Below are 23169 nucleotides of genomic sequence, written 5' to 3' on the forward strand. Positions count from 1 at the left end.
ATTTACTGGTAAGTCCCTAGTAAAGTGCACTATGTGTACCCAGGACCTGTAAAACAAATGCTACTTGTGGGCCTGCAGCACTGATTGTGCCACCCACATGAGTAGCTCTGTACACGTCTCAGACCTGCCACTGTAGTGTCTGTGTGTGCAGTTTTGCACTGCCCATTGGACCTGGTGAGTGTACCCACTTGCCAGGCACAAACCTTCCCTTTAACTACATGTAAGCCTCCCCTAAGGTAGGCCCTAGGTAGCTCCATGGGCAACGTGGAGTGTATTTAAAAGGTAGGACATGCACTGGTGTGTTTTACATGTCCTGATAGTGAAATACTGGCAAATTCAGTTTTCACTATTGCAAGGCCTATCCCTCCCAGAGGTTGACATTGGGACTGCCTTTAAAATATCTTTTCAGTGCAGTTTCCCCTTCGGAGCAGCTAGAGAGATGGGATCTCTGAACTCACAAATTAAAAATACATCTTTTGGTAGAGTTGGTTGTTAGATTGTCTGTTTGAAAATGCTACTTAGGGAAAGTGGGCATTTTCTTGCTTAACCATTATGTGCCTCTGCCTGCCTGTGGAGTCAACGTCTGGGTCAGACTGACAGTTTGTGCTATTTGTGAATTCCCTCTAGATAGTGACACAAAGGGAGCTGAGGTGGGTCCTGCATATCCTGATGAGTCTCCTGGGCTAGAGTGAGGATGGAGGAGCTGACACTTACACCTGAAACAGCTGTGTCTGTCCTCATACAATGCAGTCTCCAATCCCCTGGTGTGTGTCTGGGGCCAGGCTTGGGCAAGGTAGGATATTGTGAACAACAGAGGCTTTCCTTTAAAGTTTGCCACTTCAAAGTCAGAAAGGAGTATAAGTAGTGGACCCAAAACCTCAAACTTCAAATTACTTCTGGATCAAGAGGAACGTCTGCCAAGGAGAAGAGCCGAAAAGCTGGAGGAGTAGTACTGCCCCTTTGCCTCTGACTGTTCTCTGCTGGGTTGGCTTGGAGTTGCTGCTTCTGCCTGAAAGAGGACAAAGACCGGACTCTGTGGTATATTCTTGCTTGTAAAGTGTCTTCAGGGCTTGGACTGAGCTTGCCTCCTGTTTTGAAGTCTCAGGGCCATCAAAGACTTCCTCTGCCAGTACTTGGATGCTCTGCTGAGACTCCTGCCCTGCCATATGGTACCCTATCCAGTCCCTTGGCCCTTGAAAGGTGAAGCTGGTGGACAGAGGACTGAAATCTACATACAGGAAGCCGTGCTGGGAAAATTTAGAGGCACCGTCTGCAACGCGGCTGTAAAAACGACGCAACCCCTTGCATTGCGGTTTTTACATCACCGTGCGGCTGGATTTTACATGCATCATCGCTGGGAGTCAAAATCACCATGAACCTGTGCGCATCCGAGGTGCCCCGTCCGTTAATCGACGTATTGCTCTCTTGCCGGTGAAAAAAATGATGCATCGCCTACCCGACCGGAGAAGAAACGACACACATCCTCACTTGCAGGAATCGACGCATGGCTGACTTTTCTGACGCACGCTTACCCGTGCGGCTTTATTTTTGATGCAAACCAGGTACTTTGTGTAACAACAATGTTTCCATTGTTTTCTATGAAGTAAGACTCTTTTTACTTTAAAAATTCATAACTTTACTTATGTATGTTAGATTTCTGTTATTTTGGTCTTGTTTGATTTAGATACATATTGGCTATTTTGCTGCTGAGTTCTAAATCAGGCCCTTACTGTCTTTTGAAAATGCACACATATTTGCAACATACTGCAAATGAGTCAGTATGAAGCTCATGATGGTTGTATGTTGGAACAACGCATGCAGGAACCACACATGCCTTAACAACGCAGTTGGAACAATGACTGCATTGTTACCACACATGCCTTTACCACGCTTGCCTTTACCATGATTTTTTGTTGTAAAAGCATGCCTAGTAAAGGCGTGTTTGGGAACGGCATGCATGGTTCTATCATGCCAAAAGACCCGAAAGTACCCCACCACTAATACTTAAACTACCTTGACCCCCCACATGCCCTAAAAACAAAAGTACCCTGACCCCCCGCCCCTGCCCTTAAAAACAAAACTACCCGACCCTGCCACCCACCCTGAAAACAAAACTATCCCGAACCCTACCATCCCGCCCCTATAAACTGAACTACCCCGACACCCCCACCCACCCACCCTGAGCCCTAAAACCTTCCTGACCCCCACCCTATAAACAACCTACCCCCGACCCTGCCCGTAAAAACAAAACTACCCGACCACCCCCAAAAACAAAACTACCCTGACCCCCCACCCGCCCCTAAGAACAAACCTTCCCTGACCCCCGCACCCACTCTGAACCCTAAAACCTTCCCTGACCTCCCACCTGCCCTAAAAACAACTGCCCCCCACCCGCCCCTAATCACAAAACTACCCCGACCCCCCACCAGCCATAAAAACAAAATTACACTGACCCCTCACCCACACACCTAAAAACAAATAGCCCAATCCCCCACCCCAAGCCCTTAATTCACCTCACCCCTAAAAACAATGCCCCAACCCTGCCCCAGGCCCACTTACCTGACGCACCTTCTCCTGATCCACCACAAAAGAAAAACACCCTGACGCCCACCTCTAAGAAAAAAAATAGCCCAATCCCCCTCCCCAAGCCCTTTATCCAGCCCCACCCCTAAAAACTACCCACTAACCATGCACAACCCCACCCTAAGCCCAACCCTTAAAAAAAATCCCAAACACCCCCCACCCGCCCCTAAAACAAAATAGCACAATCCCTCACCCCAAGCCCTTTATCTACCCCACTCCTAAAAACTACCCGTCAACCCTGCCCCAGCCCCACTTAACTGAACGTGTCCTCTCCCGATCCACTTTGCTTTTTTCTCTGCCTTAACCAGGCATATGTGTAGTTCAGCACATGCATGGTTAAGGCAGAGGAAAAGGCAGTCATTGATCTGGCAAGCGTGGTTACTCTTGCGTGAGAAATGTCTGATGTTCAGGACGTTTCCCGCTCATGATCCATCTGTGGTAGGACTAAACACCTTGTCTGTTTTCAACTATTTGTACGTGTGATAGAGAATACAGCACATATATTCAATTAGTAAAGGATCAGCATTGTAAATTTGTTTGCTATATTTATTTAGGTTTGTGCCTAGTCTAAACATATTTCTGTAAACTTTTTTGATTATATTGTTTCATGTCATTGGTGGATGATGGCAAGTTATAAAAGGCATATAGGCCCTCATTACAACCCTGGCGGTCGGTGGTAAAGCGGCGGTAAGACCGCCAACAGGCTGGCAGAAAAAAAAATTGAATCACGACCGTGGCGGAAACCGCCAACAGAGACAGCCACTTTAACACTCCGACCGCCACAGCGGTACAAACAAACAGCTTGGCAGTCACTGCCAACAGACAGGCGGAAGACAATGTACCACCCACACTATTATGACAGGCCAATCCGCCACCTTTTACGGGGCGGATTCAACATGAACAAAAACACGGCGGAAACAGGACTTGGAAGGGAAAACTCTCACCTCTACACACCCCACGAGGAACCAGGACACCATGGAGCCGGAACTTCAAATCCTCCCTGCGATTGTCTTCCTGCTCCTCTACCAGGAGCACGACTGACAGCGGCGATGACCACGGTGTGTACTGCACCTACGACTCAGAGGAGGGAAAAGAGAGTGACACACACACGCAACACGCAACACCCCCACCCTCACCCACAACAACAACACACACAAATACATGCTGCAACGTTCCATTCCCCCCTCCACCCCCCCACACCCCTTACTGGAAGAACGCAAGGACCAAAAGGAAATTATTTGAATGAATGTAATCAAGAAAGATCCATTACTCAAAAATGTATATACACTATTAACAAATATGTACAACAAGAATTCAAGTCCAGGTACTGCACCTATATAGTCCGTGGAACCACTGGGCCCAAAATGCATGGGCGAGGTCCACAAAAGATACCCGATCCAAACGGAGAGAAAACTGCAGGGGCATCAGATCGGACAAAAAACAGGCACCTCAGGGGGGAAGGGAAGAGGGGGCACCTCAGCCAGATGAGTGCACGACGCCAGTTTCACGAGGGGGCTCCATGCCCATTGATGTATCCTGGGGAGTGCAAAGCCACAGTCTCTCAAGTCTCTCCAGTGGGTGGGTTGCCCACTACTTTATCCTGGGGAGTGCAAAGCCACAGTCTCTCAAGTCTCTCCAGTGGGTGGTTTGCCCACTGCTTTATCCTGGGAGTGCAAAGCCACAGTCTCTCAAGTCTCTCTAGTGGGTGGTTTGCCCGCTGCTGCATCCTGGGGAGTGCAAAGCCACAGTCTCTCAAGTCTCTCCAGTGGGTGGTTTGCCCACTGCTTTATCCTGGGGAGTGCAAAGCCACAGTCTCTCAAGTGTCTCCAGTGGGTGGTTTGCCCCCTGCTTTATCCTGGGGTGTGCAAAGCCACAGTCTCTCAAGTCTCTCCAGTGGGTGGTTTGCCCACTGCTGCATCCTGGGGAGTGCAAAGCCACAGTCTCTCAAGTGGATAACAGTCTCCACTGGTTCTGAAGGGGGCTTTGTGCCCAGAGTGCTTCATCCAGCCAAGGACTGAGGTAGTGGATGTGATACTTCACTGGTTCTGGAGGTGGCTTTGTGCCCAAAGTGCTTCATCCTGCCAAGGACTGAGGTATTGGATGCCTTTCTCCACTGGTTCTGGAGGGGGCTTTGTGCCCAGAGTGCTTCATCCTGCCAAGGACTGAGGTAGTGGATGTGATACTCCACTGATGGTGGGGCAACATGGAAGTTGCCCAGGCCCCTGGAGCTGACCACCAGCCTCGTACGAATGACCACTGGGGAAGGCAGCCATGTCTGCGGTGGTGCCACTGGCTCAGGATGTGGCGTGGCCGCTGGCGGTGCTGGCGGCGGGCTCAGTAGCGGCGGTGCTTGCGGCGGACATTGGGTAGCGGTGCTGGTGGGAGGCTCACTGACCTCGGTGCTAGCGGCGGTGTCATGAGCGGCGGTGCTGGTGGGGGGCTCACTTGACCTCGGTGCTGGCGGCGATGTCATGAGCGGCAGTGCTGGGCTCACTGACCTCGGTGCTGCTGAAGGGCACAGTGTCTGCGGTACTGGTGAAGGTGCCAGTGGCGGTCTTGTCCGCCGCGCAGGTTGGCGGCGACTTGCCTTTCTTTTTCAGGCCCTTCCCCACCTTGGATGGTGGCGCAGCTGTCTTGCCACTCCCAACTGTTGTCTTGGCTGAACCCTTGGTGGCAGGTGTTTTGGCCTTCTCCCTCCGGGATGTGGGCAACTTCTTCTGTTTTGGAGGTGGGGGAATGTCCTTGGCCTCGCTCCTTGGGACACTGGCAGCCCTGCTGCTTGGCACACTCCAGAAGCCGGTTGCTGCTAGCACCACTGTACCCGGTGATGTGGTGGCTGAAGTGCTGGGTTGGGACCTGGAAAGGCGGGCCCTATGGGAAGGAAGGGGTGGGGGAGGTGAAGGGAAGATGTCAAGGTTTGACAGGAAAAGTTTTTTAGACACACTGGGACAGGTAGATGGAGTGGGTTTGGGAGTGGAGGAAGAGGTAGTGGTTGTAGGAGGTGTCCGTTTGCTGACTTTAGGTGAAGGTGCATGGGCTGGAGGCTGTCGTGAGGTGGATTGCTGTTGGGTGGGTGTGTGACTGCGTTTGTGTACTTTGGGAGGAGGGCTCACAGACACACTGGTAGAGGACACAGGGGATGTGTGAATGGTAGTGGGGTGGTGACTGCACGTGAGCGGTGTGTGGTGATGGGCGTGCTGGTGATGGAGGTAGTGGCTGAAGATGTAGTGCGTGCAGGTGTGAGTGGAGACGTGACAGGGAGGGAGGAGGGAGACGTGGAGGAGGGGGACACAGTCGAGGCAGTGGATGTTGGTATGTGTGCATAGGTATGATGCTTGCGTGAGTGCCTGTGGGATGTGTGGTGCTTATGTTTGCCAGAGCTACCACTGCCACTGCCAGAGTGTGTTGAGGTGTGTGCAAGCTGGTCTGATGGTGTGCTTGGGATAGGCTGAGGTACTGGGGATTGGGTCTGGGTGGAGGAAGTTGGAGGGCGGAGGCTGGACACAGGGACAATGGCTGCCATCAGTGCTGAGGCCAGAGTCTGAAATGCTCGCTGTTGCGCTGCCTGGCCAGAATGAATGCCCTACAGGTATGCATTTGTCTGTTGCAACTGCCTCTCTACACCCTGGATGGCATTCAGAATGGTAGACTGCCCAACAGTGAGGGATCTGAGGAGGTCAATGGCCTCCTTACTGAGGGCAGCAGGGCTGACTGGGGCAGGGCCTGAGGTGCCTGGGGTGAAAGAGATGCTCGCCCTCCTGGGTGAGCGGCCACGGGGCACACGCTGAGGGGCTGCTGGGAGGGCGGTGCTGGTGGGGGGGTGGCGGCTGTACCTTTAGATGCGGGGGGCACAGAGGGGCCAGCCACCGCAAGGGAGCTCCCATCAGAGGAGGAGTCGGTGTTGCTGGTCTCTGCTCCAGTCCCTGCCGTGGAGCTCCCCTTGCCCTCTGTCCCACTGGTGAATTCTAACTCCGTAGTCTCGCCCTCCAGGGCCATGTGGGATGCAGCTCCCTCCTGCTCTGGTGGCACAGCTCCTCTGCCTGATGATGCTAATGCACCCAAGAACAGGGAGAGCACAAAAAGGGTGGGGGAAAGAAAGTAGAAAGACATGTTCAATGCATGCAACACCGCTACCGTTGGTGGACACTACAGACACAGCAGCCCTCTGCACTACGCCATGCACTTAGAGTTCCCTAATTTATCACAGGGACATGGGGTACATGGCCTGTGCCCGATTGCTTCACACATGGAAGTCACAGGAGCCTGACTAGGTGTAGATGGCACTTACTACTGGTGGGGTTTGGAGTGCCACTTAGTCTGTCTCACAAAGGGTCCTTGCCTACAAGTCTCACCTTAGCCTAGGGGAACCCACAGCCCACCTCCCCCACCCAGACACCTCGTAATGCGCGCAGAGCCAGATGGATGTGAGTGTACTCACCCCCTTGTAGCTGCTGTGATATCCTCAAGCGCCCATCCAACTCTGGATACGCCACCGCCAGGATCCGGAACACCAGGGGGGTCATGGTGCGACGGGCACCCCTCCCACATTGGGAGGCCATCCCCAGCTGGGCCTCCGCCGTCTTCTTGCTCCAGCGGCAAATGTCCTCCCATCTTTTACGGCAGTGGGTGCTCCGTCTGTGGTGGGCCCCCAGGGCCCAGACGTCCTTGGCGATGGCACGCCAAATATCCTTCTTCTGGTGGACGCTGACCTACAGGAATAGTACAGGGGAAAAGGTAAAACATTAACCGTCTGGACCGTCACAGTCATTGGCCCACGTTCCCACCCTTGCCCTGATGCACATACACTCACTGTCGTATCATGGATGCCTCATCCCCCCCTATCTCCCATCCACACCATTCCAAACAGGGATTGCCCATACAGCATGCTCACAGTGAACTCACCTGTTTGTCTGGAGGACCGTAGAGTAGCGTGTACAGAGGGAGGACCCCATCCACTAGTTTCTCCAACTCCTCCGCTTTGAAGGCAGGGGCCCTTTCCCAGACACTTGAGCCATTGTCGCTTCCAGACTGAGGTCACAGCAGCACTTGCAGTGTAGGTTCTCTCCTGTCGAAGATCAGGTATCAAGTGAGCGAACAGAGAGAAAATGGCGGTCACGTCCGCGGCGGTGCGTACCGTCACTGCCGGCGTACATTGTCATTGGCTCCTGTGACCCATAGGGTCCAATGTTAACCAATGCAGGATTGCTCTGCTGTCTTCAACCGCCTACCACGATGGTGTACAACGCCATTGCGGTTACCTCATATCCCCTTGCCCCACCTTACAGGTATGGCAGCCACCATTTCAGGGGGCCACATGGCATTAATTTTAAATACGTCACACATATCTAGGCCTTGCATACACACTAAGGCCCTGATTCTAACCCCGGCGGTCTTCGACCGCCGGGGCGAGGGTCGGCGGGAGCACCGCTGACAGGCCGGCGGTGCCCCGCAGGGCATTCTGACCGCGGCGCTTTGGCCGCGGTCAGAAAGGGTAAACCGGCGGTCTCCCGCCGGTTTACCGCTGCCCTCAGAATCCCCCATGGCGGCGCAGCTTGCTGCGCCGCCATGGGGGATTCTGACCCCCCCTACCGCCATCCTGTTCATGGCGGGAAAGCCGCCATGAACAGGATGGCGGTAGGGGGGGGTCGCGGGGCCCCTGGGGGCCCCTGCCGTGCCCATGCCAATGGCATGGGCACGGCAGGGGCCCCCGTAAGAGGGCCCCGCAAGGTATTTCAGTGTCTGCCTTGCAGACACTGAAATACGCGACGGGTGCTACTGCACCCGTCGCACCTTCCCACTCCGCCGGCTCGATTACGAGCCGGCATCCTCGTGGGAAGGGAGTTTTTCCCTGGGCTGGCGGGCGGTCTTTTGGAGACCGCCCGCCAGCCCAGGGAAAAACTCATAATACCCTCCGCGGTCTTCTGACCGCGGAGCGGTATTATGGGGGCGGAATTCTGGCGGGCGGCCTCCGCCGCCCGCCAGGATTAGAATCACCCCCTAAGACAGCTGATTGACAATTGTATGCAATAAAGTTGTTTTTTTTGTAACTCAGTGTTGGCTGACCCTCTGATCGCTTTTCTCATCCACAGAGCAGGTCCGCTGGGGCAGGTGAGGAGATGGCGGCATCCTCCGGTGTACAGACCGCTGGTTGACCTGTTGACAATGGAAGAGCGACATGTAATAGTCACCTACAGACTTGATTGTGCCACAATCCAGGAACTGTGTGCCCAGTTGGAGCTAGACCTGATGTCAGCTATCCGCCATCCCACAGGAATCCCCCATCTAGTGCAGGTCCTGTCAGTACTCCATTTCCTGGCAAGTGGGTCTTTTCAAACAACAGTGGCCATAGCATCAGGGATGTCCCAGCCTATGTTCTCTAACGTGTTGTCCAGAGTGTTGTCTGCCCGGCTGAAACACATGCGCAGCTACATCGTTTTCCCTCAGGTGGAGGATTTGCCTACAGTGAAAGGTGACTTCTATGCCCTGGGACATATCCCCAACATCATAGGTGCCATTGATGGGACAAATGTGGCCTTGGAACCCCCCCGCAGGAGTGAACAGGTGTACAGAAACCGGAAGAGCTACCATTCTATGAATGTGCAGATGGTGTGTTTGGCTGGCCAGTACACCTCCCATGTAAACGCCAAGTTTCCTGGCTCAGTGCATGACGCTTACATTCTGAGGATCCCTTATGTGATGGGGCAACTCCAGAGGCACCGTGTGTGGCTATTAGATGAGGACAAGGACCCTATTCAGTGTGAATAGTTGTCTGGGGTTGTCCCTAAGGGTTAGTGTGTGTCTAACAGTTGTCCCTCGACATTTGCAGGTGACTCTGGCCACCCCAACCTGTCATGGCTACTGACCCCAGTGAGGAATCCCAGGACAAGGGCAGAGGAACGCTACAATGAGGCACATGGGCGAACTAGGAGGGTTATAGAGAGGACCTTTGGCCTCCTGAAGGCCAGGTTCCGGTGCCTCCATATGACAAGTGGTTCCCTTTACTACTCACCAAAGAAGGTGTGCCAGATCATCGTGGCCTGCTGTATGCTGCACAACTTGGTTTTGCGACGACAGGTGCCTTTTCTGCAGGAGGATGGTCCTGAAGGAGGTGTTGTGGCAGCTGTGGAGCCTGTGGACAGTGAAGAAGAGGAGGTAGAAGAAGAGGACATAGACAACAGAAACACCGTGATCCAACAATACTTCCAGTGAGACACAGGTAAGAAGACATCACTGCCTCCTACATCTGATAAAATTGTTCGACCTCTCATCTGTCTGTCACTTTCACCCAGAGTATGGACCCTAATTTGTCACTTTCCCTTTTGATTTCACAGATGTGGGTCCCACTGTGTGACCTCTGCTATGTTACCTCATGGACTAGAGCTGTGTGACATAGGTATGTTGACAATAGAATGGACATTGCTGTTTCCCGCAGTTATTGCAAATACACATTTGTGAAAGCACAGACTGACTCCAGATTGTTTTGTGGTTCAAGGGTGTTTATTTAAGTGCTAAATAGTGGAGGGGGTTGTAAAATGGTCAGGGGTGATGGTGGAGGAATGTCCATGGCAGAGTCCAGTCTATTGGTCTCACAGGTGCATTGTCCAAAGGGGCATAGGAAGTGGAGCTAGGGCAGTTTAAGGATGGACAGGGTGACAAAGTGGGACAGAAGAATGACATTACTGGTGGTCTCATTTCTTGGTGGAGGTCTTGGCATTGTTCTCTGTCTTTGTCCTGGATCTCAGGGACCGCTTGCAGGGTGGTTCTCCATCTGCAGGGGGTGGGGTGCTGGTGTCGTGGTCCTGTGGCGGTGCCTCCTGTCCACTAGCGCCGGCGGAGGTGGTGGGCAGTTCATCGTCCAGGCTAGTGTCAGGGGCCCCTTGCTGTGCCACAGTGTCCCTCCTGGTGTTCACGAGGTCCTTCAGCACCCCTACAATGGTGCCCAGGGTGGGATTGCTGGATTTGAGTTCCTCCCTGAACCCCAAATACTGTTCCTCCTGCTGCCGCTGGGTCTCCTGAAAGTTGGCCAGTACTGTTGCCATCGTCTCCTGGGAATGATGGTACGCTCCCATGATGTTGGAGAGGGCCTCATGGAGAGTGGGTTCTGTGGGCCTGTCCTCCCCCTGTCGCACAGCAGACCTCCCAGTTCCCCGGATTTCCTGGGCCTCTGTCCCCTGAACCGTGTGCCCACTGCCCCCAGGTCCCTGTTATTCTTGGGGTGGTGGTTTAGCCTGGGTTCCCTGTAGTGGTGGACACACTGCTGCTTGACTTGTCATGGGGACAGAGGTATGGGCCCGCTGGGTGGGTGCTGTGCTGGTGTTTCCTGAGGGCGGAGGCTCTGTGGTGGCCTGTGACTGTGTGAGGGGAACCAACTGTCCCGAGGTCCCAGATGGGCCAGGCTGGTCATCTTGATCCAGCTGGACAGAGCTGCTGTCATCACTGTGGGCCTCTTCTGTGGGGGGAGTGGGCATGTCTGGAACCTTCTGTCCGGTGATGTTGGGTAGGAGTCCTGCAGGGGTGTAAAGGCATGATTATTGAATCTCTGTGTGCCATGGTGTGCAATGGGAGGGTGACCCGGTACCCCAGTTCTTACATTCTTGTGTAGGACCTTGTGTGTTAATTGTTTAGGGGTCTGTGTGGGTATGTGTAGTGGACATGCATTGGTGATGGGTGTCCATGCTTTGTTGTTGCATGCAGGGCTTGGTGTTGGGATGTGTGGTTTGTGATAGTGGGACATATGTGAGGAGTTTGAGTGATGGGGGTGAGGGCGAGGGTGAGGGTATGTGATAGCATGCAGGTAGGGTGGGGGATGAAGTTCTTAAGATTTGACTTACCAGAGTCCATTCCTCCAGCTACTCCTGCGAGGCCCTCAGGATGGAGTATAGCAAAGACCTGCTCCTCCCATGTTGTTAGTTGTGGGGGAGGAGGTGGGGGCCCGCCGCCAGTCCTCTGAACCGCAATGTGGTGTCTTGAGACCACGGAACTCACCTTCCCCTGTAGGTCGTTCCACCTCTTCCTGATGTCATCCCGTGTTCTTGGATGCTGTCCCACTGCATTGACCCTGTCCACAATTCTGCACCCTAGCTCCATCTTCCTAGTTATGGTGGTGTGCTGCACCTGTGATCCGAAAAGATGTGGCTCTACCCGGATGATTTCCTCCACCATGACCCTGAACTCCTCCTCAGAAAACCTGGGGTGTCTTTGTAGTGCCATGGGGTGGTGTGGGTGACGTGTGAGGTGGTGTGTGTTGTGATGTGTGGGGTGATATTTAGGGGTGAGTGTTTTGTGCGTGGATGTGTATGTGTGATGGTGTTGCGTGCCTCTGTATGCTGGTGTGGTTTTGGTTTGCTGTCTCTCTGCTTCTGCCAAATTTTTGGTTGTAAGGGTTTGTGGGTAATGTGGGTGGGTGTTTTATATTGTATTGGGTGTGTGGGAGTGGTGTGTGTATGTTTATCAGGTGTATGTATTTGGATTTGTCCAATGTGATAGTGTTTTGTAAATGTGTGTGTATTTTGAGCGCGGCGGTGTGCTCCGCCAATGGAATACCGCGGTTGAAAGACCGCTGCGTGGATTCGTGTGTCGTGATAGTGTGGGCGTATTCCTGATGGCGTGACGGTGGAGGTTTGGTTATTGCCAGTTTATCACTGACCTTTGGTGTGGCGGACTTGTGCAGGTGTCTAGATTTTGGCGGATTCTGAGCTGTGGGTCGTAATAGCTGTAGCGGATTTCCACGGCGGTGTGTTGGTGGTCTTCTGCACAGTGGTAAGCAGGATTTACTGCCAATGTTGTAATGAGGGCCATAGTGCCATATTTAATAAGATGCCACAGAACGCAGCACAGCGAGAGAGCTTGTGCTGTCTTGTGTGATGGGATGGGAGAACTGCACCATATTTTCAAAGATCTGGGGCGATTCCACTTGTCACAATGCGCAGGTGCACTTGTGGCTGGATATTACTAATAAAGTCAACCATATACCATTGTGCACGGATGCCAACTTTATGGTCCGGATATTTTTGCGCATTAAGACCTTTCTATAAATAAATTGTACACATAGCTCTGCCTTGCGTTAACCTGCATCAGGTAGGCTCTACAGGGCTGGTGGAAGGGTACACCTTGGCTTATGATAGAAACCCATTTTTCCTACAAAATGTAAACATGAGTTTGTGTCAAAATGGTGAGCCTACCTGAGCCTGCCATACTATACAGAAATATCTTTTATTATCCTTCCTAGTTCCTCTTGGCATGTGTGTTGCATCTTGCGTCACACATACAAAGAGAAAATAGGATATTTTTGTGCAGGAATATATCAATTTCGCACAAAAACAATTCTGACCACAATCAGCAGTTCACTTGTTGCATTGCGTTAAGTGAAAATGTCATAAATCCAGGCCTAGATACTTTTGCAGGACTTCCTTTGTGTTTTAATGTAAACTATCCCCCAGTGTCCTGCCTGCACACAAAGGGCTGCATATCCTCTGTCGTTAGTCTGGGACCAGGCCAGGGAAGGCAGGAAACCTGTCCACTTCGAAGAGAATCTTCCAGAAGCTTTTCCCACTTCAAAGAAGGCACCTTACATAAATATTGGACCTCAGACTCCAACTCTTAAGATCACTACTAAACCTGTGGAAGAAGGGTTGACCAGACGTGAAGTCGGTCCTGCTGACATTCTTTGCTGCACAAGGACTGCTCTGCTGCCCAATGACTGTTGCTGTTGCAACAGGACTCGTCTGCTGTGCGCTGCCCTGCTGAGACTAGCCTGCTTGTGTGTCCTATGACTCCAAGATCTCCAAGGGTCAGTCGGCTGACCTCCTGTTCTGAAGGCAGAGGGACACAACAGGCTTCTCTGAACCATGTACTTTTAATGCAGTTCCGCGCATCACTTTGACAGCTCTGCAAGCTTGATCCAGCTCAACTCATCTTAACGCTGACAACCAGCTCATCACAGCTCCTACTCAGGACGGCGCATTGCCTTGTCAGCTCCGCCAGCCCGACACAGCGCAACTCATCTCGAGGCTAACAAATATCCCAGCTCGACATGGCACATCTTGCTGCAAGTTCTCCCAAGCCCCAGCAGCTTCACCAGCACCGATCCAGCACAATGCAGCTCGACCTCAAAAGCGATGGATCGCTACACAAGACTTCACAAGCCCCAGTGGCTTCCTTGACAACAGTGCTTGACCTCACATTGCAAGCTCGCATCTATGGTCACTGACTTCACTGTATGATGCATATTGACGCAGGACCTCACATTGTAAGCTCCACTTTGAACGTTTCTTGAGGCAGGCCAGTGCAACTCAACGCAAGAATTTTGCATTGTTCCTTAGCCAGAAGTTAAGGTACTCTTGTTCAGTGGGCCTCACTGAGTCCCTGTAACTGGCCTGTGCGTCAACATGGTTGGCCTGAACTTAACTCAGCGACCACATAAGCACAATTGGTGCAATGTCATTTTTGGTGCTATTCTCACTTAAATATTTGAACTTGCATTTCTCCTGTTGTACTGATGGATTTTTTTGTCATTTTGGTCTTGTTTAATTTATTAAAATTCATTCGGTTTCTCTAATCTGGTATAGGAGTCTTCTTGTGTTGTGTTTTCAGTACGTTAAGTCTGGCTGCTCTGTGCTAAACTGCCAGAGGTTTAGGAAAGGTTAATTTAGGTAATTTCTTACACCTGGCAATACTGGGTGTGTTCCAAATACACTGTCACTTGAATCACTATCTCAAGCAAACATATTTTGGCCTGAGGAAAGTTTTAAACTCCCCTTTTAGTTGCAGAGCTATGGCTACCATTAGGGCAGTAGGTGAAGTGGCACTGGGACCCAAAGCCTGATGGGGCCCATTGAACCCTGACGATTGCTATATTTTAATCAAGGCCACTAAAATTATGCAGTAGAGGAGGAACACATTCTCCAGCGGGGTGACTAAATTACACAACAAGGAAAGAAAAAGTTATGGGGCATAATGAGGCACATTTTCTGATGGTATTACTTCCTTATTTGCTTATTTTGTTACATTTACATGGGTTGACACTGTGTAGCCAATTATGTTACCCCATTAGGCCCATTTAACTCTCAAATATAGTAATAAACATCAGAAAGGGGACCAGTCAGCCACTGCAAAGCAGCAGGTTTGTAAAAAGCTGTTAAAATCTGCAGATCATGCAACAGATAATGCATAAAGTGGCAAATGCAGCCAATCCATAATTATGCAGAAAATGCTGAATTTGCAAAATAGCATAATTAAAAGTGACCCTTATTTTACAACACAAACAGCAGTCAAAAGAACCATATTCCTTGCTTGCACCATGGCATCCTTGCTATGCAACTGTGTAGTGGAGGAGGGCAGACTGCTGAAATGACTCCTTGTAAATTCCCCTAATGGCCAATATTGTGTCTGACATGCATAAACCTGCCAAAATCTTCATCATTTCCTCTTTTCAAGCAGCTAAACCACCAAACCCACGGCTCACAGACATGAAAGTCTTAGAACTGTTCTTATGCTGCTCGATCAGCAAGTCTGAGGCACATAATTTAGAGTGAAATGGAGAAGTGAAAAATGCTTACAGCTTGTCCGTGAAACATCTAAACTTTTTCAAACATTTGCTAGGCAAGAGTAGTAATGAGTAACACTATTATGCTAAAAACAAGCATAACCTAACGTGTGTGCTAGCATGATATCATTTACATCGCAGAAACTGGGGAAAGAAAAAAAGGAGACACAAGGACATAATCTGGGAGCAATACCAGATCATCTTTTAGGAATGGTCCCTTCACACTGAAGCTGGCCGCTATTCAACTCTGATGCTTCAACTTTTGGATGCTTCAATTCCCTAGCAAAAAAGCCCTTTTAAGGGCTGTTTATTGCAATCTGGCACCATCTTGTGGATACCTCTGGTGGGGCCATTAGGCAGGTGTCTGCCATTACCTTACGAAAATACCAACTTCTCATTAAGTTTAGGGAGTCTAGAGGAGCAAGGACAAATGATTCAGAGAAAAAGTTGGTGAGGGCACTATTAACACTCTAGGGTGTCGGTTTCACCGTAACAGGATCTATAAAGAGAGTATTGTGTGAAACTGGGTTGGTGGTTGAGCAGCAACCACAATTCTTCTCAGAGTGAAGTCACAAGCAAACCCTAAATTAACCTGTGCTCAACCCTCGGATAGCTTGGCACAGAGCACTCAACCTTAACTCAGAGCCCATGTGTAAAGTATTTATGCAACATTTCAAACAGTAACACAGTGACAATGCATCGCAAAGGAGCCCACAACAGTGTTAGAAAAATAAAGCAATTTGTAATAAACAAAACAAGACCAAAATTACAAAAATTCATTTAGTAGGACCAGAGATATTACTTATTTAAGATTCTAGTAAAAATAGCTCCAAAAGACACAAAGCGCCAACTGTGGATATCTGGTCGTGCTGGACCAGGCCAAAGTCACAAGTTCAGGCTGACTGTGATGGAGCACGGGCTGGTTACAGGGACCCAGTTAGGCCCGCTGAACAGAGTATCTCAAATCCTGGTTTGCAGAGTGTTGCAAGGATCAGAGTTTAAGATGCGTTGTACAGCCAAACCAATGTTTTGGTTCCTAGATGCAGCCAGGCTGCAATGCAAGGTCCTTATGGATCATTGTCAAAAATCACATAGACGAGGACTTGTGATGCGAAGTCCAGAGTCAAGAATGCATTGCGCAGTTGGGGTGATGCATCAGTTCAGAGGAGCTACGAGGCAGGGATGCAGAGTCTTATGTCGTCATCAAGGCTCCCATTGACAAGCAATGTGAAAGCCTGCACCGAAGATGCATCATGCAGTGGTGGTTCCAATGCAGTGATGGGCTGCAATGCGATGTGAGTCTTTGCTACAGTTCCGATTCATGCAGCAGCTGTGGTGCATCAGTTCTGCTTTGAGTTGCTCAGTGCAGCAGAAGAGACACATTCATTCTGCGAGATCCAAAGAGGCTTGCTGAGTACCTCAGGCCTACTTCCAAGGACTGGAGTGGCACCACTTGCCAAGGCAGACTCACAGACGGTACAGTCCAAGTACAGGAGAAAGGTTTTTGGAGTCTTCTGTCCCTGAGGCTCAAGACAGGGCACTAGCCAACCTGCTGTTGGGGTCACTGTTCTAGGTTCAAGAGATGCAGGTCCAGTCCTTCTGACCCAGGCAAGAGGGCAGCAGGCAGCAGTTCAGCACTGCAAGGCAGCAGTCCCCGCAGTCCCCCAGGGCAGCAGACCAGAGTGGCAGTATTTTTATCAGCACAGCAGTCTTTCTTTCTGGCAGAGTATCGGTAGGTCCAGCAGTGTACTGATGTAGTGGTGTCTGAGGTCCTTCTTTTATAGACTGAGGCCCTGATTCTAGAAGGTGCGAGAAGCTTCTAGACAGTGTATTTGAAGTGCCTGGAATGCCCTGCGCTGGCTCCAGGCTGGCTGAAGTGACAACGCAGGGTTGTTAAGCCCTTTGCATGGAGAAAGGACACAGCCTATTCCGGTTTAAGTATGGAAGGGCCTAGCTCCTCCCTCCCATCCTGCCAGTGATGGCCCTTCCACTCACACCTAAGCTCCCAATGTGTGTGGTTGATTAGGAGGAATACATAAAGCCCAACTGTCAACTAAACCCAGGTATGTGACCAGAGACAGGCTGTGGGGACCAAATGGGTAAGCAAGAAAATGCCAACTTTCTAAAAGTGCCAGTTTCAAAATTGTAATTTGAAAACCGACTTCACCATAAATTAGGATTTTAAATTAGAATTCCATAGACACTAAATTCGAAGGGATAATCTCTTCTCATTTGGAAATTACAATTACAAAGATGTAATAAGGTAACTCCCTTGTTGCCTTGCAGTAGTGAAAAATGAATTTAAGAATGTTTCCCTTGCAGGACATGTACAGCTCAAAAGTACATTTCCAACTTTTATATTGCACTGCACCCTGCCCTTTGGGTTGTCTAGGGCCTACCTTAGGGGGATTTACATATATTAAAATTGAAAGTTTGGGCATGTCAAAATGTTTATTTTGCCAGGTCAACATGGCAGTTTAAAACTGCACACTCAGGGCAGTGGCAAGTCCGAGACATGTTCACAGAGCTACTTAAGTGGGTGACACAATCAGTGCTGTAGGCCCACTTATTGCATTTAGGGGCATATGTATACTCTGTTTGCGCTGAATGTGCATCAAAAAGTTTGACACACATTCGGCTCAAACCGTGCACCATATTTAAACTTTGACGCCCGCGGACGTCAAAATTCCTCTATGTGAGTAATTTTTTGGATGCGGGAAACTGCCTTGTGTTAATCACATGCAAGGTAGGAATTCCCGCCCCAAAAATGACTTTAAGCCCTGTGCGCCTTATTTATACTCCTGCATCATTTTGACGCAAAGGAGGGGGCGGGCCTTAAAAAACGGTGCACAGCCTGATGTGCGCCGTTTTTTAACGCCTGGGTCAGGGCAAGCGTTAAGGGACCTGTGGGCTCACTTCCATGGTCTCTAACCATGGAAGGAGTCCAGAGGTGCCCTTCCCTGCCCCCAGGGACACCCCCTGCCACCCTCGCCCACCCCTGGAGGACACCCATGTATGGGGGGACCTATCCCAGGTAAGTACAGGTAAGTTGAGGTAAGTATATATATATATTTTTTTAATGATATGGGGGGGGCTAATTTGGGCCCCCCTACATGCCACTGTGCCCAATGGCCATGCTCTGGATACAGAAGTCCCCTTGGCATGGCCATTGCATATCTATATCTATTATTGCATGCTAAAGACCACTATTTTTTAGTGGATTAAGTAGTAGGATGAATAAGTAGTATCAGGTGGAATATGTAGGGGTAAGCAGAAGAATGGGAATAGGCCGGATACATAGAATAGGCATAAACAGAAGTACGAGAGTAAGTGGCAGAGTAAGAGTAGAAGTCAGTAGGAGAAGGTAGTCGCAGATGTAGAAGAGCATGAATAAGCACTAATATAAGGGTAGCAGTTAGTAATGGTCAACCTAAGGAGGAGGAAAGGTGGATCTAAATAGAAATAAGAGTAGAAGTACAAGTGGGTTCAAGTAGGGATAAGAGTACATAGGGGTAAGTGTATAAGTAGGAAGAATAGGTGTAGTACTAGGACTAGGATTAAGTGTGGAAGTAGAACCCCCTAAGAATCCCATCCATCCCAGCACAGAGTGAAAGAAGACCAGTTACAGGGAAATACAGGAATATGGAGAAACACAGGCCCACATACCAGGAGGTGAGCTCATCAGTCTTCAACCTTGGGGAAAGTTCTTCAGTGATCTTTTGTCCATAAAGGTAAACACCGCATGAATATCTCAATATTTATTATATGGTGAGAATTATCATTGCAGGGTGTAATCAGGCCAACCAGTTTCCAAGGGGAGGGTGTTTTGATGAACCCATGAGACAACCAAGATACCAGAAATCAGAGACCTCTGGACGCTGTCCATGCCTCCGCATGCTCACACAGGAGCTTGTTGGAAAAAGATAGAAAAGGGAAAAACATGGGAAATGGAACTCTAACCCAAGGGGACTGAGAAAGGGAAATCTAGAAATATTTAAGGATACAAAGTTCGAGTGACTGATTGTAACCAAGTCAGAAGCCGTAAAACATCCAAATTGTTGACAGGCAAGGTACTGTGAGTGAAAGTAGGCTAATTGATGGCTGGACCATGAATGCTTCAGAAGTGCTAGTTCACAATCAGGAAGTTCCATCTTCTTTACCTGGCCTAATCTTTCTATCATTGAGCTTGCATGGACCTGTTCTCCAAGAGGCCGTCTTAGTAGGTGCCAACGCAATTGGTGTATGTGTCAACACAAGTTTGCATGTTTGGGTCTGATGTGGGTGAATCCTAACAGAGAAAGTGTTGGTTTTCACAGGAAGAGTAGGTGTAAGGAAATGCCTCTTTTTGCATGATTGCTCCCAAAGGTTTGGACTGATGCTGCTGGTTTTTCGACTGACACTGCTCTGAGGCCTGCTAACCAGTACTCAGTGCGAGTGTTCTGACTCCACAAAGTAAATATTTGCTTGACTTCCACCCAATCCGTATACCTTCACTTACAAGTCCCTAGTATATGTTACCATTGGTCCCCAGGGCCTGTAAGTTAAAGTATCCTTCCAAGGATGCAGCACCTATTGAGCTACCCAGGAACGGACAATGTGAAAACATGTCTTCCAGCCTACCACTGCAGACTGAACAGCAGTTTTTAAACTGCTAACTCGACTTTGCCATTACAACAAATGGCACAGCCCGAAACGTCCCTCTTTGAAATATATATCACCCCTACAGCAGTCCTATAGAGTCATAGGGCAGAGTGCAGTATTTTAAAAAGTAGTCCTAATAGTAAAAAAATGACTTGATGCCCAAGACACATTTAATGTAACTTTTTAAGCAATACAACCTTTATAAGTTGTTGTGCGTCAACTCGCAGATGTTTACCACAGGACAGGTTTTTACTCTCTTGTCCTGAATTACTTCCAGGAGTAAAAACAATAAAGGCTTGCCACTGGAAGAGGTGTCATCTCTCCCTGCCAGTAACCCACAGAGTGTGAGCCCAGAAGGCTAGCTTCAAAGGAGGAGCTGTCTTTGAAGGCCAAATGGTGAACATACATGAGAGGGACTGCTCTGTTGTTGAGGTGGACAGGTTGGCATCAGGGACCAGTCGGCAAAATATTTTATCTGTGGGCATGTGTTGGAAATGGCCTTTCTACAGGGTCACTCCCAAACTTTTCGCCGCCCTCCTTCTCTTTTCATGACCTCATTTTTGTTGGCTTTAGGACTCTTCACACTTTACCACTGTTAATCAGTGGTAAAGTGCATACGCTCTCTCTAAAACATGGTGACATTGGCTCATACCCATTTGTCATATTTAATTTACTTGTAAGTCCCTAGAAAAGTGCACTACATGTGCCCAGGGCCTGTAAATTAAATGCTACTAGTGCGATGAAGCAAACTGGTTGTGCCACCCACATAAGTAGCCCCCTAACCATGTCTCAGGCCTGCCATTGCAGGGCCTGTGTGTGCAGTTTCACTGCCACTTCAACTTGGCATTTAAAAGTAATTGCCAAGCCTTAAACTCCCCTTTTTCTAAATATAAGTCACCCCTAAGGTAGCCCCTAGCTAACCCATTGGGCAGAGTGCTATGTAAGTAAAAGGCAGGACATGGACATGTGTGTTCTATATGTTCTGGTAGTTTAAAACTCCTAAACTAGTTTTACACTGTTGTGAGGCCTACTCCTTTCATAGGCTAACAATACTGTTTGAGTGGTAGATTCTGATTAGAAAGGGGTAAGCAGTTCATATGTAGTATGGCCAGAATGGTGATACAAAATCCTGCTTACTGGTGAAGCTGGATTTTATATTACTATTTTAGAAATGCTACCTTTAGAAAGTGAGCATTTCTCTACACTCAAATCCTTCTGTGCCTTACAATCCATGTCTGGCTAGGTTTAGTTGACAGCAACCTTGTGCATTCACTCGGACAACCCCCAAAGCAGGATGCTCAGTCACACCTGCACACATCTGCATACTGAGTGGGTCTTTCTGGGCTGGGAGGGTGGAGGGCTTGACACTTAAATGTGAAAGGACAGTAGCCTGCCCTCACACAATGGGCTGCCACACCCCCTACTGGCACCCTGGTAGACAGGATGGAACTGAAAGGGGACCTTGTGCACTTCTAAGCCACTCTTTGAAGTCGCCCCCACTTCAAAGGCACATTTGGGTATTTAAGCAGGGTCCCTGACCCTACCAACTTAGACACTTCTTGACAAGACACTTCCTGCCTGACACTTCGGGACCTGAACCTGCAACCTGCCAAGAGGAACTGCCTGGCTGCCCAAATTACTCACCCAACATCTTTTCTGCAAAGGATTGCTGCCCTGCTGTTGCCCTGCTGCCTTGCTGATCTCTGGCTCTGCAGAGAAGTGCTCTCTAGGGCTTGGATTGAACTTACCTCCTGTTTCTGAAGTCTCAGGGCCAAAAAGACTTCATCTCTGCAAAGAACTCCTTGTGCTGCAAAAATCGATGCACAGACTGCCAGAAGCGACGCACAGCCTGCACACGGCAAACCAGAACGATGCAGCCCGGCTCACAGAGTGGAGATTGACGCAGCACTAGCATTGCGACCGGAACTTCGATGCATGGCCCACTGGATCAATGCATTGCCAAGCTGGAACGACACAGCCCAGCTTCCTGCGAAGAGGAATCGACGCAGCACCTGCCGTGCGACAGAAACTTCCCGCATCGCCCACCGGATCTACACAGTTCCTGTGATTTCATCCTGCACGCTCAGGATTTCTCTGCATCGTCCCAGGGGTGTCCGAGTACCCCGCCTCGAAGAGGATTCAAGTCTGCATGCCGGTAATCGACGCAAAGCCCTTGCTGTGTGTAAAAGCACCGACGCATCTTCTGTGTGTGCCCAATGAAACCAACACACACCTCCCCATTTTCCACGCATCTCCTCCTCTGTGGTACTTTGTGCTTGCATAAGACACTGACTGCTTTTTAAGAACTAAAGACTCTTTTTATCATTTTCTAAAGTGATATTTCAACATGTACTTATCAAATCTTGATTATTTTGACCTGCATTTAATCAGATAAATATTCCTTATTTTTCTAAACACTGTGTGGTGTATTTTTGTGGTGTTATACTGTATTATTGCATGATTTATTGCACAAATACTTTACACATTGCCTTCTACATTAAGCCTGACCGCTCAGTGCTAAGCTACCAGAGGGTGGGCACAGGATAATTTGGATTGTGTGTGACCTACCCTGACTAGAGAGAGGGTCCTTACTGCCAACTAAAGACCTCATTTTTAACAGCATGTAGCCCTCAAGTAGCCACACCTCTAGGGTGGGCTACCAATCTTCATACACTGAGAAAGGGGTCCTGCCAAATTCAGAGTGCACAGAAGTGTATTCTGGGATAGCTAGATGCTAAACATTGTAGGAAGTCGTCACCAGACAGGGTGGGTCATAGTAGCCGATTGGCTAGTAACTGTTATCTCCCCTGAGCACAGTTTCTGGACATAAATATGGCACTCCTGGCACCCAGATCTCTGATCACATCTGGACTGGAGAGAGGACCTAAGAAGGACTGTCCTGCTGATCCCTGGACTTGACAAAGTGAGGCTGCACCAAAAACTGGGCTAGCAAATATAGGATCATGTATGTGGTGCATGGCTCATGAAAAAGTCACTTCTGAGCCCTTGACAGAAGACGTTACTCCAAGAGTCAGTTAGCTGACTTCCTGTTACAGCACAAAGCCCTTTTGCATGTAATTGGGGCTGAGTACGGTTCTGTCCCCAACCATCCTGGCACAATGGGCTATCTTTCCACATGTAATCCCCTCTTATGTCACTAGACCACAGATTCGTGGTGTGGGTCTGGGCCACCGCTGCTGTGGTGTCCGACCACCACATTACAACCCTGGTGGTCCGATTGCCGGGGTACCGCCGCCTCCACCTGGATCGGTTATCCTGACGGGCTGAGGGCGGATGCAGGTTGCAATCAGCCAGGGCAGCGCTGCGTGCTGATCACAACCTGGTTCTCCGCCAGCCTTTTCATAGCAGTTTCCCCGAATGGAAGAAATACACAAACCCTA

This window comes from Pleurodeles waltl, chromosome 7 (genome assembly GCF_031143425.1).
Source record: "Pleurodeles waltl isolate 20211129_DDA chromosome 7, aPleWal1.hap1.20221129, whole genome shotgun sequence".
NCBI lineage: Eukaryota > Metazoa > Chordata > Amphibia > Caudata > Salamandridae > Pleurodeles > Pleurodeles waltl.